The sequence below is a fragment of the Balaenoptera acutorostrata genome, chromosome 5 (assembly GCF_949987535.1).
Source record: "Balaenoptera acutorostrata chromosome 5, mBalAcu1.1, whole genome shotgun sequence".
Taxonomy (NCBI): Eukaryota; Metazoa; Chordata; class Mammalia; order Artiodactyla; family Balaenopteridae; genus Balaenoptera; species Balaenoptera acutorostrata.
This window is the reverse complement of record NC_080068.1, coordinates 129,146,992-129,165,172: the sequence shown is the minus strand read 5'-3', so window position 1 is coordinate 129,165,172 and position 18,181 is coordinate 129,146,992.

The following is an 18,181-nucleotide window of genomic DNA, read 5'->3' as shown; positions in this document are numbered from 1 at the left end:
TTCACTAAGCTATTATATTAAACATTCCCTTTGTCATATCTCTGCTGTCAGGTGATGGTAAAATAATAAAACTGCCTTGTGTAATTCAGCAAAAAAATGTAATCCATTTATGTTTGACTGAAGAGTCTTTAGAATAAATCAACAAGACATGCTACATGTGTAATTATTTCAGGAAACAAAGTGGCCTTAAATACTGTTTTTTCCATTTATCCTCTTTCCTGTTCAATTTCAGTTGTTTCCAAGTTTCAAGAACTGGCAGGAGTAAACAGTTCAGTGCCTCCCTACAGGGTTATGGTCTTATTGGAACTCTCATAACTAGTGTATAGAAAGGTTCCCAACTACTGATCTGTTGCTAATGGTTGTGACCCAGAGGAGTGTTACAGCAAGATTTATATGTATATGTATATACACACATATTTTATATATATATATACACACACACACATTTTTCAGCTTTGCTGAAGATATTAATGGCACTTGTGATGTGATGAAGGGAGAATATACTATGTGCTGCTTTCCGTAATGGCTGAGATAAATGACCATTACTCAGTCCTCAAATGCAAACCATCCCAATCTGAAAGCAGCTCTGCAGAAGAGGAATGTGCACCTAATTTTGGGGTAAAGAATTATGCAGAATGTGTCCAAGACACCTGCAGAAAATTAAAGACTTTACTTCTCTGTATGTGAAATTCTCATGAGGTAATTACCCTCAGTGTCAGACATAATACCGCTCCCATTAGACAGAACACATTGAGGGAAAATTGAATAGACTTTTTGTCGGGAGTGCTCCTAGGGATTAATAGGGCTGTCTAAAGCAGTAATTGGAAGGTTTTCCCCCACTTTGCATGCAGCCATCCTCACTTGTGTCTTTCAGGTTTATTATTAGGCCATTGTCATTCTATTTACCACGGAGGCACAAGCTTCTTCGTTGTTAACATCTCCTGCCAGCACCTTTGTTTCTTTGGAACGAGCTGCTGCCTTTAACCACTTCCCTTTTTGTGCTGGCCTTGCCTTGCCTCCCTTTATGTCTCTCCATGGTCACAGTGCCAAGAACTGGCAGGAAAGGGGCTCCTTTTCCATGCATCGCAAAGATGAAAGTGACTAAATAGGGCTTGATCAGCTAAAGCATCTCACTTTGTTCCAGGGCTCTTTCATCCTTCAGGGAACTTCCTCAGCAGGGAAGGAGCTGAGAGCTAATCTTTCTGTGTTTTGGCATCTGTAACACCAATATCCAGTTTATAGATCTATACAGCAAGTGGTCTCTTTATTTGGGTTTTTAGTATGTCACTAATTATTGCATAAGATTTCTGAGCTAAAAGGAGATTCAGAAATCTGTCTCATATTATTTTCTCTGCTTCTTTAGCATATGGGGCCATGTTAATGGATTCATACTAAATTGCCACGAGTTGTATTTTATCAGTAACAATGTTCTGGTTTAGGTTAAACTAAAAGTGAACTTAAAAGTACTGGATGTGCAATCAGATTTTTGTATATCAGAATGACTCATTCAGGTGTGAGAGGTGTGTGTGTGTGTGTGTGTGTGTGTGTTGTCAGGAGGAGAGAGGGGATTGGGATGGGAAATGAGGAAGAAGAATATTTATGTGGGCTAATGATTTTGAGATTCTCCATCGTAGATATTGTACTTGAAGCTAGAAACTTTACTTTATAAACTCTGCCTTTCAGTGCACCTTTGAACGCTTATGTATTCAATGAGAAATACCAGAATGAAAAATTTTCTGCCAAGGACAAGGACCATTACAATTAATTGTGCTGAAATCAGTTGATAAGAACAAAGAGATACCACCTGTCCCTTCATTTTATTCCTGTCCATCCTTCTTTATTCCTATGGGTCAGTTTTGTGACTAAGTAATACCATTTCGAACCACTGTGAATGGATTTTGGGTTGACTCTTTAAAAACAACTAGATGATTTAGAGGATTAGCACTGCTGAAATGTAAATTTTAATATATTTGTTAAATGTAAAATATACTCCCTTTTCTATTTAGAAGAACTCAAAGAAATCAAATATTTTATTCTGGTCAATTCTCATTATCTTCTACTTGTGTGTTTCTTATGCTTCTTACTAGAATATAAAGTCCTTAAAGATAGATACTGTCTGATGTCACTTTTGCATATCTCCTTCTTTCTTAACACAGCAAACTTTCAATAAATACCTGTTACATAGAAACCTTTAGGGTAAATATGATGGTTTTCACTAAATGACATGTCAGCAGGTATGTGGATAGCATTTCTAATTTAGAGAGGGGTTTGCCTACTTTCATTATTTTTTTTTAACATTTTTATTGGACTATAATTGCTTCACAATGGTGTGTTACTTTCTGCTTTATAACAAAGTGAATCAGCTATATATATACATACATCCCCATATCTCCTCCATCTTGCATCTCCCTGCCACCCTCCCTATCCCACCCCTCTAGGTGGTCACAAAGCACCAAGCTGATTTCCGTGTGCTATGTGGCTGTTTCCCATTAGCTATCTATTTTACATTTGGTAGTGTATGTATGTCCATGCCACTCTCTCACTTCGTCCCAGCTTACCCTTACCCCTCCCCGTGTCCTCAAGTCCATTCTCTATGTCTGCATCTTTATTCCTTTCCTGCTCCTAGGTTCTTCAGAACCTTTTTTTTTTTTTCTTAGATTCCATATAAATGTGTTAGCATACGGTATTTGTTTTTCTCTTACTGACTTACTGCACTCTGTATGACAGACTCTAGGCCCAACCACCTCTCTACAAATAACTCAATTTCGTTTCTTTTTATGGCTGAGTAATATTCCATTGTATATATGTGCCACATCTTCTTCATCCATTCATCTGTTGGTAGACACTTAGGTTGCTTCCAAGTCCTGGCTATTGTAAATAGGGCTGCAATAAACATTGTGGTACATGACTCTTTTTGAATTATGGTTTTCTCAGGGTATATGCCCAGTAGTGGGATTGCTGGGTCATATAATAGTTCTATATTTAGTTTTCTAAGGAACCTCCCTACTGTTCTCCATAGTGGCTGTGTCAATTTACATTCCCACCAACAGTGCAAGAGGGTTCCCTTTTCTCCACACCCTCTCCAGCATTTATTGTTTGTAGATTTTTTGATGATGGCCATTCTGACTGGTGTGAGGTGATACCTCATTGAAGATTTGATTTCCATTTCTCTAATGATTCGTGATGTTGACCATCCTTTCATGTGTTTGTTGACAATCTGTATATCTTCTTTGGAGAAATGTCTGTTTAGGTCTTCTGCCCATTTTTGGATTGCGTTGTTTGTTTTTTTGTTATTGAGCTGCATGAGCTGCTTGTAAATTTCTCAGATTAACCCTTTGTCAGTTGCTTCATTTGCAAATATTTTCTCCCATTCTGATGGTTGTCTTTTCGTCTTGTTTATGGTTTCCTTTGCTGTGCAAAACCTTTTAAGTTTCATTAGGTGCCATTTCTTCATTTTTGTTTTTATTTCCATTTCTCTAGGAGGTGGGTCAAAAAGGATCCTGCTGTGATTAATGTCATAGAGTATTCTCCCTATGTTTTCCTCTAAGAGTTTTATACTGTCTGGCCTTACATTTAGGTCTTTAATCCATTTTGAGTTTATTTTTGTGTATGGTGTTAGGGAGTGTTCTAATTTCATTCTTTTATGTGTAGCTGTCCACTTTTCCCAGCACCACTTATTGAAGAGGCTGTCTTTTCTCCATTGTATGTTCTTGCCTCCTTTATCAAAAGTAAGATGACCATATGTGCGTGGGTTTATCTCTGGGCTGTCTTATCCTGTTCCATTGATCTATATTTCTGTTTTTGTGCCAGTACCATACTGTCTTGATTACTGTAGCTTTGTAGTATAGTCTGAAGTCTGGGAGCCTGATTCCTCCAGCTCCGTTTTTCTTTCTCATGATCGCTTTGGCTATTTGGGGTGTTTTGTGTTTCCTTACAAATTGTGAAATTTTTTGTTCTAGTTGTGTGAAAAATGCCATTGGTAGTTTGATAGGGATTGCATTGAATCTGTAGATTGCTTTGGGTAGTCTAGTCATTTTCACAATGTTGATTCTTCCATTCCAAGAACATGGTATATCTCTCCATCTGTTTGCTTTAATTTCTTTCATCAGTGTCTTAAAGTTTTCTGCATACACGTCTTTTGTCTCCTTTGGTAGGTTTATTCCTAGGTATTTTATTCTTTTTGTTGCAATGGTAAAGGGAGGGTTTCCTTAATTTGTCTTTCAGATTTTTCATCATTAGTGTATAGGAATGCAAGAGATTTCTGTGCATTAATTTTGTGTCCTGCTACTTTACCAAATTCATGATTAGCTCTAGTAGTTTTCTGGTAGCATCTTTAGGATTCTCTATGTATAGTATCATGTCATCTGCAAACAGTGACAGCTTTACTTCTTCTCTTCTGATTTGGATTCCTTTTATTTATTTTTCTTCTCTGATTGCTATGGCTAAAAATTCCAAAACTATGTTAAATAATAGAGGTTAGAGTGGACAACCTTCTCTTGTTCCTGATCTTAGAGGAAATGGTTTCAGTTTTTTATCATTGAGAACGATGTTGGCTGTGGGTTTGTCATATATGGCCTTTATTATGTTGAGGTAAGTTCACTCTATGCCTACTTTCTGGAGGGTTTTTATCATAAATGGGTGTTGAATTTTGTCGAAAGTGTTTTCTGCATCTATTGAGATGATCATATGGTTTTTCTCCTTCAATTTGTTAATATGGTTTTTCACTTTGATTGATTTGCATATATTGAAGAATCCTTGCATTCCTGGGATAAACTCCACTTGATCATGGTGTATGATCCTTTTAGTGTGCTGTTGGATTCTGTTTGCTAGTATTTTGTTGAGGATTTTTGCATCTATGTTCATCAATGATATTGTCCTGTAGTGTTCTTTTTTGTGGCATCTTTTGTTTTGGTATCAGGGTGATGGTGGCCTCATAGAATGAGTTTGGGAGTGTTCCACCCTCTGCTATATTTTGGAGGAGTTTCAGAAGGATAGGTGTTAGCTCTTCTGTAAATGTTTGAGAGAATTCACCTGTGAAGCTGTCTGGTCCTGGGCTTTTGTTTGTTGGAAGATTTTTAATCACAGTCTCAATTTCAGTGCTTGTGATTGGTCTGTTTATATTTTCTATTTCTTCCTGATTCAGTCTCGGAAGGTTGTGCTTTTCTAAAAATTTGTCCATTTCTTCCAGGTTGTCCGTTTTATTGGCATAGAGTCCCTTGTAGTAATCTCTCATGATCCTTTGTATTTCTGCAGTGTCAGTTGTTACTTCTCCTTTTTCATTTCTAATTCTATTGATTTGAGTCTTCTCCCTTTTTTTCTTGATGAGTCTGGCTAATGGTTTATCAATTTTGTTTATCTTCTCAAAGAACTAGCTTTTAGTTTTACTGATCTTTGCTATTGTTTCCTTCACTTCTTTTTCATTTATTTTTGATCTAATTTTTATGATTTCTTTCCTTCTGCTAACTTTGGGGTTTTTTTGTTCTTCTTTCTCTAATTGCTTTAGGTGTAAGGTTAGGTTGTTTATTTGAGATGTTTCTTGTTTCTTAAGGTAGTATTGTATTGCTATATACTTCCCTCTTAGAACTGCTTTTGCTGCATCCCATAGGTTTTGGGTCGTCATGGTTTCACTGTCATTTGTTTCTAGGTATTTTTGATTTCATCTTTGATTTCTTCAGTGATCTCTTGGGTACTTAGTAGTGTATTGTTTAGCCTCCATGTGTTTGTATTTTTTTCAGATTTTTTCCTTTAATTTATATCTAGTCTCATAGTGTTGTGGTAGGAAAAGATACTTGATATGATTTCAACTTCCTTAAATTTACTAAGGCTTGATTTGTGACCCAAGATATGATCTATCCTGGAGAATGTTCCATGAGCACTTGAGAAGAAAGTGTATTCTGTTGTTTTTGGATGGAATGTCCTATAAATATCAATTAAGTCCATCTTGTTTAATGTATCATTTAAAGCTTGTGTTTCCTTATTTATCTTCATTTTGGATGATTGTCCATTGGTGAAAGTGGGGTGTTAATGTCCCCTACTATGATTGTGTTACTGTCGATTTCCCCTTTTATGGCTGTTAGTATTTGCCTTATGTATTGAGGTGCTCCTATGTTGGGTGCATAAATATTTACAATTATTATATCTTCTTCTTCAATTGATCCCTTGATCTTTTTGTAGTGTCCTTCTTTGTCTCATGTAATAGTCTTTGTTTTAAAGTCTATTTTATCTGATATGAGAATTGCTACTCCAGCTTTCTTTTGATTTCATTTTCATGGAGTATCTTTTTCCACCCTGTCACTTTCAGTCTGTATGTGTCCCTAGGTCTGAAGTGGGTCTCTTGTAGACAGCATATGTACGGGTATTGTTTTTTTATCCATTCAGCCAGTCTATGTCTTTTGGTTGGAGCATTTAATCCATTTACATTTAAGGTAGTTATCAATATGTATGTTCCTATTACCATTTTCTTAATTGTTTTGGGTTTGTTATTGTAGGTCTTTTCCTTCTCTTGTGTTTCCTGCCTAGAGAAGTTGCTTTAGCATTTGTTGTAAAGCTGGTTAGGTGGTGCTGAATTCTCTTAGATTTTGCTTGTGTGTAAAGGTTTTAGTTTCTCTGTCAAATCTGAATGAGATCCTTGCTGGGTAGAGTAATCTTGGTTGTAGGTTTTACCTTTTCATCACTTTAAATATGTGCTGGTATTACCTTCTGGCTTGCAGAGTTTCTGCTGAAAGATCAGCTGTTAACCTTATGGGGATGCCCTTTTATGTTATTTTTTGTTTTTCTCTTGCTGCTTTTAATATTTTTTCTTTGTATTTAATTGTTGATAGTTTGATTAATATATGTCTAGGCGTGTTTCTCCTTGGATTTATCCTGTATGGACTCTCTGCACTTCCTGGACTTGACTATTTCCTTTCCCATATTAAGGAATTTTTCAACTATAATCTCTTCAAATATTTTCTCAGTCCCTTTCTTTTTCTCTTCCTCATCTGCGACCCTTATAATTAAAATGTTGGTGCATTTAATGTTGTCCCAGAGATCTCTAAGACTGTCCTTAATTCTTTTCATTCTGTTTTCTTTATTCTGCTCTGCAGTAGTTATTTCCACTATTTTATCTTCCATGTCACTTATATGTTCTCCTGCCTTAGTTATTTTGCTATTGATTCCTTCTAGAGAATTTTTAATTTCATTTGTTGTGTTGTTCATCATTGTTTGTTTGCTCTTTAGTTCTTCTAGTTCCTTGTTGAACGTTTCTTATATTTTCTCCATTCTATTTCCAAGGTTGTGGATCATCTTTACTATCATTATTCTGAATTATTTTTCAGGTAGACTGCCTATTTCCTCTTCATTTGTTTGGCCTGGTGGGTTTTTACCTTGCTTCTTCATCTGCTGTGTTTCTCTGTCTTCTCATTTTGCTTCACTTACTGTGTTTGGAGTCTCCTTTTTGCAGGCTGCACATTCGTAGTTCCCATTGTTTTTGTTGTCTGCCCCCAGTGGGTAAGGTTGGTTCAGTGGGTTGTGTAGGCTTCCTGGTGGAGGGGACCGGTGCCTGTGTTCTGTTGGATGAGGCTGGATCTTGTCTTTCTGGTGGGCAGGACCGCACCCAATGTTGTGTTTTGGGGGTGTTGTGACCTCAGTATGGTTTTAGGCAGCCTCTCTGCTAATGGGTGGGGTTGTGTTCCTGTCTTGCTAGTTGTTTGGCATAGGGTGTCCCACACTGTAGCTTGCTGGTCGTTGAGTGGAGCTGGGTCTTAGCATTGAGATGGAGATCTCTGGGCGAGCTCTTGTCATCTGATATTATTTGGAGCTGGGAGGTCTGTGGTGGACCAATGTCCTGAACTCGGATTTCCCACCTCAGAGGCACAGGCCTGACACCCAGCCGGAGCACCAAGACCCTGTCAGCCACACAGCTCAGAAGGAAAGGGAGAAGGAAGGAAGGAAGGAAGGAAGGAAGGAAGGAAGGAAGGAAAGAAAGAAAGAAAGAAAGAAAAGGAAGGAAGGAAGAAAGAAAGAAAAAAGAGAAAGGAAGGAAGGAAGAAGGAAAGGAGGAAAGAAAGGAAGGAAGGAAGGAAGAAAAGAAAGTTATTAAAATAAAAAATTTTTTTAAAGTATTAAAAATAAAAAACGTTAAAAAGTAATTAAAACAAAGAAAGAAAGAAGAGAGCGACTAAACCAAAAAACAAATCCACCAGTGATAACAAGCACTAGAAACTATACTAAAAAAAAAACCAGAAAAAAAACCCCCCAAAAACGACAGACGAAACCCTAGGACAAATGGTAAACACAAAGCTATACAGAAAGAATCACACAAAGTCCACCACCTCTATTTTGGGATGATTTGTTGTCTATTCAGGTATTCCAGAGATGCAGGGTACATCAAGTTGACTGTGGAGATTTAATCCACTGCTCCTGAGGCTGCTGGGAGAGATTTCCCTTCCTCTTCTTTGTTCCCACAGCTCCTGGGGTTCATGGCCCCTCCTCTGTGTGTAGGTCGCCTGAGGGCATCTGTTCTTCGCTCAGACAGGACAGGGTGAAAGAAGCAGCTGATTCGGGGGCTCTGGCTCACTCAGGCCGGGGGGAGGAAGGGGTACGGATGCAGGGCGAGCCTGCAGTGGCAGAGGCCAGCATGATGTTGCAGCAGCCTGAGGCGCGCCATGCGTTCTCCGGGGGAGGCTGTCCCTGGATCACGGGACCCTGGCAGTGGTGGGTTGCACAGGCTCCTGGGAGGGGAGGTGTGGACAGTGACCTGTGCTCACACACAGGCTTCCTGGTGGCGGCAGCAGCAGCCTTAGCGTCTCATGCTCGTCTCTGGGGTCTGCGCTGATAGCCGCGGCTCGCACCCATCTCTGGAGCTCGTTTAGGCAGTGCTCTGAATCCCCTCTCCTTGCGCACCCTGAAACAATGGTCTCTTGCTTCTTCGGCAGCTCCAGACTTTTTCCCAGACTCCCTCCCGGCTAGCTGTGGCACACTAGCCCCCTTCAGGCTGTGTTCACACAGCCAACCCCAGTCCTCTCCCTGGGATCTGACCTCTGAAGCCGGAGCCTCAGCTCCCAGCCACCCCCCACCCCGGCAGGTGAGCAGACAAGCCTCTCAGGCTGGTGAGTGCTGGTCGGCACCGATCCTCTGTGTGGGAATCTCTCTGCTTTGCCCTCTGCACCCCTGTTGCTGCACTGTCCTCCGTGGCTCCGAAGCTTCCCCCCCCACCCCCCATCTCCACCAGTGAAGGGGCTTCCTAGTGTGTGGATACTTTTCATCCTTCACAGCTCCCTCCCACTGGTGCAGGTCCCGTCCCTATTCTTTGTCTCAGTTTTTTATTTTTTCTTTTGCCCTACCCATGTACGTGGGGTGTTTCTTGCATTTTGGGAGGTCTGAGGTCTTCTGCCAGCGTTCAGTAGGTGTTCTGTAGGAGTTGTTCCTCATGTAGATGTATTTCTGATGTATTTGTGGGGAGGAAGGTGATCTCCATGTCTTACTCCTCTGCCATCTTGAAGGTCTCTCACCTACTTTCACTTTTAAACCAGATAATTTTTTTTTCTGCTACTAAAGGTAAAGAATAAAATAAAAATAATGACCAAGAAAAATTTTCATTTTAAATATTGTTCTTGCAAGAATTCCTTTTAAAGTTTAGTAAAATGATCAATCCTTAGTCTGTAATACTGTCCTTGTAGCTAATTTCATATATATAATTACAAATGAAATACATGAATATATATGAAATATATACAAACTTAATTTTTTTAATTTATTTTTTTATTGAAGTATAGTTGATTTCCTATAACTTAAACATGCATAATATTTATTGGATATTTTCTATGTGTTAGGTACTGTTCTAAGTGGTTTGTATATGAGATAGTTAATAATATTGTTATCCTCATTTCATGGATGGAAAAATTATACTAAAAGCAAATGATCACTTGTATTCTTGGGAAATAATGAGTATACACAGAAAACATACCTTGTCGGAGCAACAGGAAACCACTGTATGTATAATGTATATACAGAGTACCATGATTTACATACACAGTTAAAAGATTAATGATCTAAATCACCAGAAAGACTTAATAAGGGCAGATACTATGCAATCTATTTAAATATTTCAATCTAAATTATCTTTAATTCAATATTTAAATGAATAAACTTCAATTTTCTAAAAATCCTCTTGACTATAGTTTGTGCTGCTAGCCAAATGTAACTCTTGAACAGTTGAAAAGTAGGTAGTACAACTGAGAAAATCAACTTTTAATTTTATATCATCTTGATTAATATAATTTAAATTTTAAAACTGAAAACTGTCTTTCTAAGACAGTATCTCACTTTAACCTTTGTGTAGAATAAGGTAGTATTGTACTTCACACACTGGGAAATTACATTGTTAAACATATTATACGTAAACACATATAAACTTTCATATATATGAAATATATTTATATGTGTTTTCATCTGTATAAAGTTTATATATGTATTCGGTACAGTTATGCTGTAGTTAAAGAGAGCCAAACATGAACAGTTAAACTTATAAGACTGATACATCTTTGTTGTAATCAGAGGATTCAACATAGACAGTTCTTGATATGCATTTAAATATAAATAAATATTTTAAATTTAGACACAGAAGTATAAAGTACATAATACAATGCCTCATGCTTAGTAGGTGCTCAGTAAAAATGGGAGCTGCTATCATTATTCTTGTTATTATTTTTAGGCACATGTGGTCTAGTGGAGCCAACACTGGACTTTAACTTATGCTTAGAATATGTCCTGACTCAATCCTATACTCCCTGTGTGATCTTGGGCCAATTTTTTACTTCTAAAATTAAATTTTTCCACATCTTGTGCTGGTGAAATCATTTGATAAATTATAAAATTATATATAATTGGAGAGTATTATTATTTTGACAGTGTTATTTTCTGGCCTATTTCAAGGCCTAAGTCTATAGTATAACCCAGCTACATATGAATCACGTTTACCTGCTTATCTATCCATCCGAATATTCTTCTGATCTGTGGCTAACAGATTTTTAGCAGAATGCACCACTGTGTATTGTGTGAGATATCAGTTATAAAGTTTATGGAACTGAGATTTTCAAAATGGCTGTTTCAAATAAAGGCCTATTCATCAAAGCACCTACATTTTTGAAATTTGGCCCTGCCAACTGAATGCTGGTAGATGATCCAGACTGACAGCTCTCCGAGGTAAAACTCCCTCTTTCTTTTACCGGACATACTACGTTTACTAGGTGGCCTTGGCCAGGAGCCTCTGTGCCAACCTGGGTAGGACCACCGCAGGCCATGAATGGGCTGTTCAGTCTCCAGACCTCCTTGCTTTCTGCCCACACCCACCCCCAGCTGATTTGAAGCAAAAGCCTATTTAGTGGTGGTGACACCTGTCCACCAAAGAATGATGGAAGACCGTCAGCTCAAGTCTCAGAGATCACTGAATGTCTAGTAGGCTGTGAAAATATTTGATCATGACTCATTCACCACTTGGACTAGGTTCAAAGTGGGGAAACTCATTACTGGTTCCTTCAAATGTTCGGCTACCTCCTCTGAATAAAATACATAATACCACCTAAGTGTAACATTTATACCCTCTGGGATTTTGGCTCTTTTGCCGGTTGATTATTGGGCACAGCCACGTAAGGAAGTACTCTTTTATCATGGCACTTCTCTCTGTATGCGTTTGTTACATGAGGTTAGTAAAGAGATGAGCAAATTTTAAAGCATATTCATGTTGAAATATTCTTTTCCTTCTGCCTATGTTTGTTACACTAATGAAACATGACTTGTGAAAACAGAGGGTAAACTTTTTCCTTCGTGAACAATTACAAAGCGAAGCTAGAAATTTTCCTCTGCTTTTTTTTTCCTAGAAGAATAGCCATTTTATCTTTACCTGTGTATCCATTTTGAATCTTTAATTCGTTGTATTTTTGGAGGTGACAGAAATACAGTGACACACTGAAAACATTGTGCTGATTTTCTTTAGCACTGTGTTAAATATTTTAGGATCCCCCTTTATCCCCCCTACTTTAACTTGTTTAGAGTTTTTTTTTTAGTAATGTTTTCCCCTCATGACCAATTTTTGTTAGACTATTTAATTTTTTTCCTAGCTCAGTACAACGTACCCTCTCTTAAGTTGAGGGATTAAAAAAAATCAATCTCTAAATTTTCAAACGGGCAGATAAAGTCTATTGGTTAAATTTTTCTCATCAAATATTCCATATCTTTTAAAGCATATGGTATTTCCTTGAAAATATTTAGAAAATACATCATACAAAAGACTATATAAATTCATATGTAGCAGAAATTATAAAAATTAAAATAACACCCATGTACCCATCATCTAGCTTAAGAAATAAAACATATGCCAGTGTTACCCCTCCCAGATCACATTCTTTTCCCCTTCTGTATTTTGTGTCTAACTACATGTATATGCCATAACAGTATGTTCAGTTTACTGGTTTGAACTTTATGAAAATGGAATTGTATTATATGATGTGCATATTCCATGCCTTATATCTTTTGTTCAACTGATTATTCTAGATTCACTTTCGTTGCTATGTATGTTACTATACTATATCATTCATTGTCCTTGCTGAAAAGAATGTCAGTATATGACTATACCACAATTTATTTCTCCACTCCACGTGGCTCACATAACCACATAACAACAATACCTTAACGCGTTTGTTGAGCATTTGTTTTGATAAACATCTGTAATTGTTGTTAGGAACAATGCTGCTATGCATGTTCTTATACAAGTCTTCCAGTACATAGATGTAAGATTTTCTCTTAGGAGTAGAATTACAGAGTTGCTGCATATACATATCCTCGACTTTAAATGCCAGATATTTTACACACACACCAGCAGTGGCTAAGTGGACAAGCCTTGTTTTTCCACATTTTTGCTAAAATTGACATTGACTCGATTTCAAATTTTTACCTGAAGTTCTACCGTGTGGTTTTAAATTATGTTTCCTGATTACCAGCAAGGATGAACATGTTTTCATGTTTATGATCCATTTGTTTCCTCTTTCATAAAATGCTTGTTTATGTCTATTGCAAGCTTTATTTGGGTTATTTGTCTTTTTCCTTTTGATTAATAAGAACTTTTACATATCCTGAATACTAACCCTTGTTCACAGGTGCTGCAAATGTTTTCTTCCAGGCAACAGCTTATCACTTTATTCTCTTCATGGTGTATTTTAAAGGACAGAAGTTCTTCATTTTAATGTAACTGAACTTATTATTTTCTGTATGACTCTATGTTTTGTATCTTATTAGTAGATCTTTTCCTACTCCAAGCTCATTAAGATGCTATCCTAATTGTCGAATTAAAGGTTTATAGATTTTTATTTTACAAAAGTAAAGTACTTAACATATCTGGAATTTATAATTTGTGTAGAGTGTGAGGTAAGGATCCTGTTTTTTTCTTTTTTCTTTTCAAATGAATAACAACTCTCCCAGCATCTTTATTGAACAGTCAGTCCTTCCCGCACCAGTCTGCAGTGTCAGCTGAGTTAGAAGTCATTTATATATAGTGGATTTATTTCTATTCTATCTCTATTCATTCATATTCTTTATCTATCTTTATACCTATATCTGTGGTATTTACAAGTCTCAATATTTGGCAAGGCAAGTCATCCCACTTTTTAAAAACTTTTTATATTTTTAGGCATGTTTTTGTTGTTTCTAGGCCTTTATAATGCTATATGGATTTTAGAATTAGCTTGTTGTATTCTATTAAAAAGCTCTATTTGGTTTTTGACTGGAATTTCATTAATCTATAGCTCAATTTGGGAGAATTTGCATCTTAACAATTCTTGATATCCCTATTAAAAGACATGATATGCCTTTCCAAATAGAGAGGATTTAAAAAAAAATCTTTCAGTGAGGATTTACATTTTTCTTCACACACATTTTGCAGACTTTTTGTTAGATTTACTCTTTTATTTATTTATTTATTTTTGGCTGTGTTGGGTCTTCGTTTCTGTGCGAGGGCTTTCTCTAGTTGCGGCAAGCGGGGGCCACTCTTCATCGCGGTGCGTGGGCCTCTCACTATCGCAGCCTCTCTTGTTGCAGAGCACAGGCTCAGTAGTTGTGGCTCACGGGCCTAGTTGCTCCGCAGCATGTGGGATCTTCCCAGACCAGGGCTCGAACCCGTGTTCCCTGCATTGGCAGGCAGATTCTCAACCACTGCACCACCAGGGAAGCCCAGATTTACTCTTTTATGTTCCTTTTTATGGTTTAAAACTATCTTTATATATATTTTTAAATTGGCACATATTATAAACAGTCAAAAAGTGCACAAAACATAAAATTCAGCTTAATTCTTATAAATGCATGAAGAAATAATTAAGAGAGCATGAAGAAATAATTAAGTGTTAATATTTATCTGGGAAAATTAGGAGGGCAATTACACATTTAACAAGATCAAGCATATAGCAAAAAAGAGCAGCTGAAATAAAGGGAGAAAGGTTTGGGGATTTAGTGCTTCCACAATCACTATTTTATCTTGGTCATTCCTGACCTCCTTTTCAAAATAGCAATTCAGCTAAATCCTCACTTTTAAAAGAAACTATTTTGTTAAGAGTAGGCATTGTTTATTTTTGATTATGAGCTATCTATTTTTCCTGCAATAATATTCATATAAAATTTCCACCTGTATCATGCTGGGCATTCACCACCTCTGCTTCTATCTACCTCTGATTGATAATAACCAGTACTGAGGCAACTGTAAATATCCTCTAGATCAGTGGTAAGCAAACTTTACCTGTAAAAGGCCAGATAGTGAATGTTTTTAGCTTTGTGGGCCCTAGGGTGCCTTTGCAACTACTCAACTCTGACTTTGTAGTGGGAAAGCAGTCATAGATGCTATGTAAATATGTGGGCGTGGCTGTGTAGCAATAAAAGTGTGTTTACAAAAACTAGTTGAGGGATATGTTAACCCATGGGCCATAGTTTTGCAACCCCAGCTCTAGAGGAAATATTGAAGGGAGGGGGAAAGTCTATGAGAGTAAGACTAGATTAGAGCTCAGCTCTATATTTAGGCATTTTTCTCATTTTATAAAGAACAGGTGAAGATGAGCAGCAGAGCCTATACTAGTGAGAAGAGGAGGAAGGCAACTGTGCCTTCAGTCTCTATTCTGCGCTGGAAAGCAATTTCACTGAACACGTTCCTTTGCATTTCCAACCTCAATGGTGACACCTTCGACTTTCAGTTTGAAAAGCAACTGGTTTAGAAAAATAGTTTCTCTGGAATAATGGTTTCAATATTTATTTTACACGAGCAAGATATGTTTGAGATAAATTTGGGCTACTTCCAAGGTAGCTCTAGGGACTTCTGTGGTATATCTGTACGTGTTTACAAGGCAGAGTTTGCAGATTACTTTTAAACCAGGAATAGTTTGGTAACTGAATGCTTCCTCATTGAAAGGGCAGTGGATTTCTTCAAGAAAAAACAAGCACACTAAGAACAGTCTGACCACTTCAACAGAATTTAATAAGTTCCAGCATATATGGCAAGTGTGGATATGGCAAAGAAAGCAGCCGTTTTTCTGCCATATGCTTCCACCCATGTGCTATATGTGTATGTCTCAATAATGTGCCGTCAGCACTATAATCTAGTTTGGGAAAGAAATGTCAATAAGAAAACTTAAGCTAAATTCATATTTTATGCTGTAACATATTTTTGAAAAACTCTATGCCATGGTTTCTCTTGATGCAACAAGAATTAACCTATTTCATTCAAGTTTTATGTTTGGCAATGTACTGGGACATTTTTCCAGCATTGTTATACCTTACCCATTTGGGTTACATGACAGCCTATATATGAAACTGGTCCCTTTCAAAAAAGTGCTTCATAAGTCTTCAGGGGAACATCATTGGAAACTGGGAGTTGTGTAGACTCAAGACTTTAAAACAGTGAGAAAAAAATTATAATAACATTTTTTATATTAAGACTTTATTTTTTAGGGCAGTTTAAGGTTTAAGAACAGTGGCTTTTAAAATTTTAGGGTCATGAGGTGAGCTTGTGTAGATGCTTGGGATTTTCCTCTAGAAATTATGATTGTGTAAATATGAAGAGGTGCCCAAGAATCTCCTTTTATTCATCATTGTAGATAATTCTGAAGTAGTCAGTCCAGAGACTTCACTTTGAGAACACTGCTCTTAAAGTTTACTTCTTTTTGTGTCTCATGGGTCTGTAGCAAATAGCTCATTGGGATAGAAATTGTATTTCACCTTTGGGTTGCCTCCAAAGTGTTCTCTGGTGTATGAAAAATTTTATGATTTGAATTGTGCACTTCATTCAGCAAGACCCTACTGGCTCACACATTCAACAATAATACCATGGAAGCTACAATAAAGAGGCAGATGCTTGGATCCTGCTGTTCATGGGATAGAAATGATCGTATTCAGCAGCAAAATCCAGAGAGACTGGATGAAACCTAATCAGTCAAGTCAGTTTCCAGAAATATAATCCATCCTAAGAATGAAGAACAATACTATGCAACTCATTAAAATCATTACATCAGTCTAGCATTTAAAGAAGAGATTTTTATGTTTCTGCCTTGTTTTATATATAGTCAGACCGCTTAATCCTATAATTCTCTCCTCTGACTGCCAAGACAACACACTAAGAATGAATTGAAATGACATTTCATGAGCTTTACCCTTGAAATGATTAAGCATATTTGGTGATAAAAGCTGAATTATTAATAAACAAATAGTCTGGAGACATACACTATTGTTTTGTGGTTGAAGAGCTGGAGTTATTTCCCCTAAAAGCTCCCTTTTATTCTTTGAGTAACTGATCAGTACATATTTAAAAGAAATGTAGCTCATCAAGTTGTAGTTTCAGATGACTTTCTTCCTTCTCCCTCCTCCTCCCCCTCTTTCTCTCCCTCTTTCCTTTTTCTCACCTTTTCTTGTTTAAAATGTACACACTTAAGGAACAGCTTTATTAGCTTTTATAATGACATGGGCTAGTGAAGTTTTTTTCTTTAATTTTGATACTCTTATTGATTAACATAATTTTGAACCACTATTTTAATTTCTTAATGACTATTTTGTCTACTTTTATCAAGAGCAAGATGACACTGGCTCTACACCTAAAGGTACATAAACAATTAAAATAATATAGAAATCTTAGCTTATTCTAAAGTACTAATAGGTAGGCGCAAACATTCCTATCTTTTATAAGATATTATATTAATTTAAACTCACGTGTTTTGAAATTGAATTGTATAGGTTTGTTTAAATCACCACTATATTCCTGAGGAGGAATATAGCATGTGCCAGAGAAGAAGCCCCTTTCCGGAGTTTTATGTTGACTTTAATGGCGCCTGACCCTCTGGTGAATAACTGCTCGTAAAATAAGTTGTTGACACTAGTGAAGAGAGTACACTCTTTCATGGCTCTGGCAAGCTCCATAACTTACATCTGATCTGTCTTAAAACTGAGTCTCTGTTACACTGTCACAACATTGGTCACTTATTATTATTTTTATCTCCTTAACAACATGTAGAAAATATTTAATTGCACAGCATGCTAAAAAGGATACAGTAATTTCATTTTGGCAGCACAGGCAGTTTGTGCTAATGTAGATGCAAACCATAAGAACATGTGTCAATTCCTGTTTGTTAATAAGAACCTCAGCCATTGCTGATGCTCTCAGGAGACCAACACGTGCTATCCTCAGAACCTGCTTTGTGGCTCCTACCTCCCTCCTGTAGGTTTTGATGTACAGCCTAACTATGAGTTTGAAGTTCTTCTAGTAATTTGTTGTCAAAGAGATACCAGGAGGAAGATAATGTTTAGATGAAGAAAACTAAGCTGGCAGAGAAACAGCTGAATATTGTTGGAGTCACCTTATTGGAATTGTATTGACTTAATGAAATTAACATTAACCTCCAGGTAGAGCAAAGGGTAATAGACTAGGAACCAGAGACCTGGCAGTATCACTGAATGACCAGGGCAAGTCATTTAATCTCTCTGAACTTTATTTTTCCTGTCTGTAACTTGAAATAATAAAATGGATTTTTGTTCAATAAAATGAGATAGTCTGCCTTATGGTGTATTGTGAAGTGTAAAGTGCTACATAATGTGTGGAGTTACTGCTCTTGGTGTTGAATTTATATCTGTTAGATTAAGGATATGTGAATTGGAAACATTAGTCTAAGAATTGACTGGT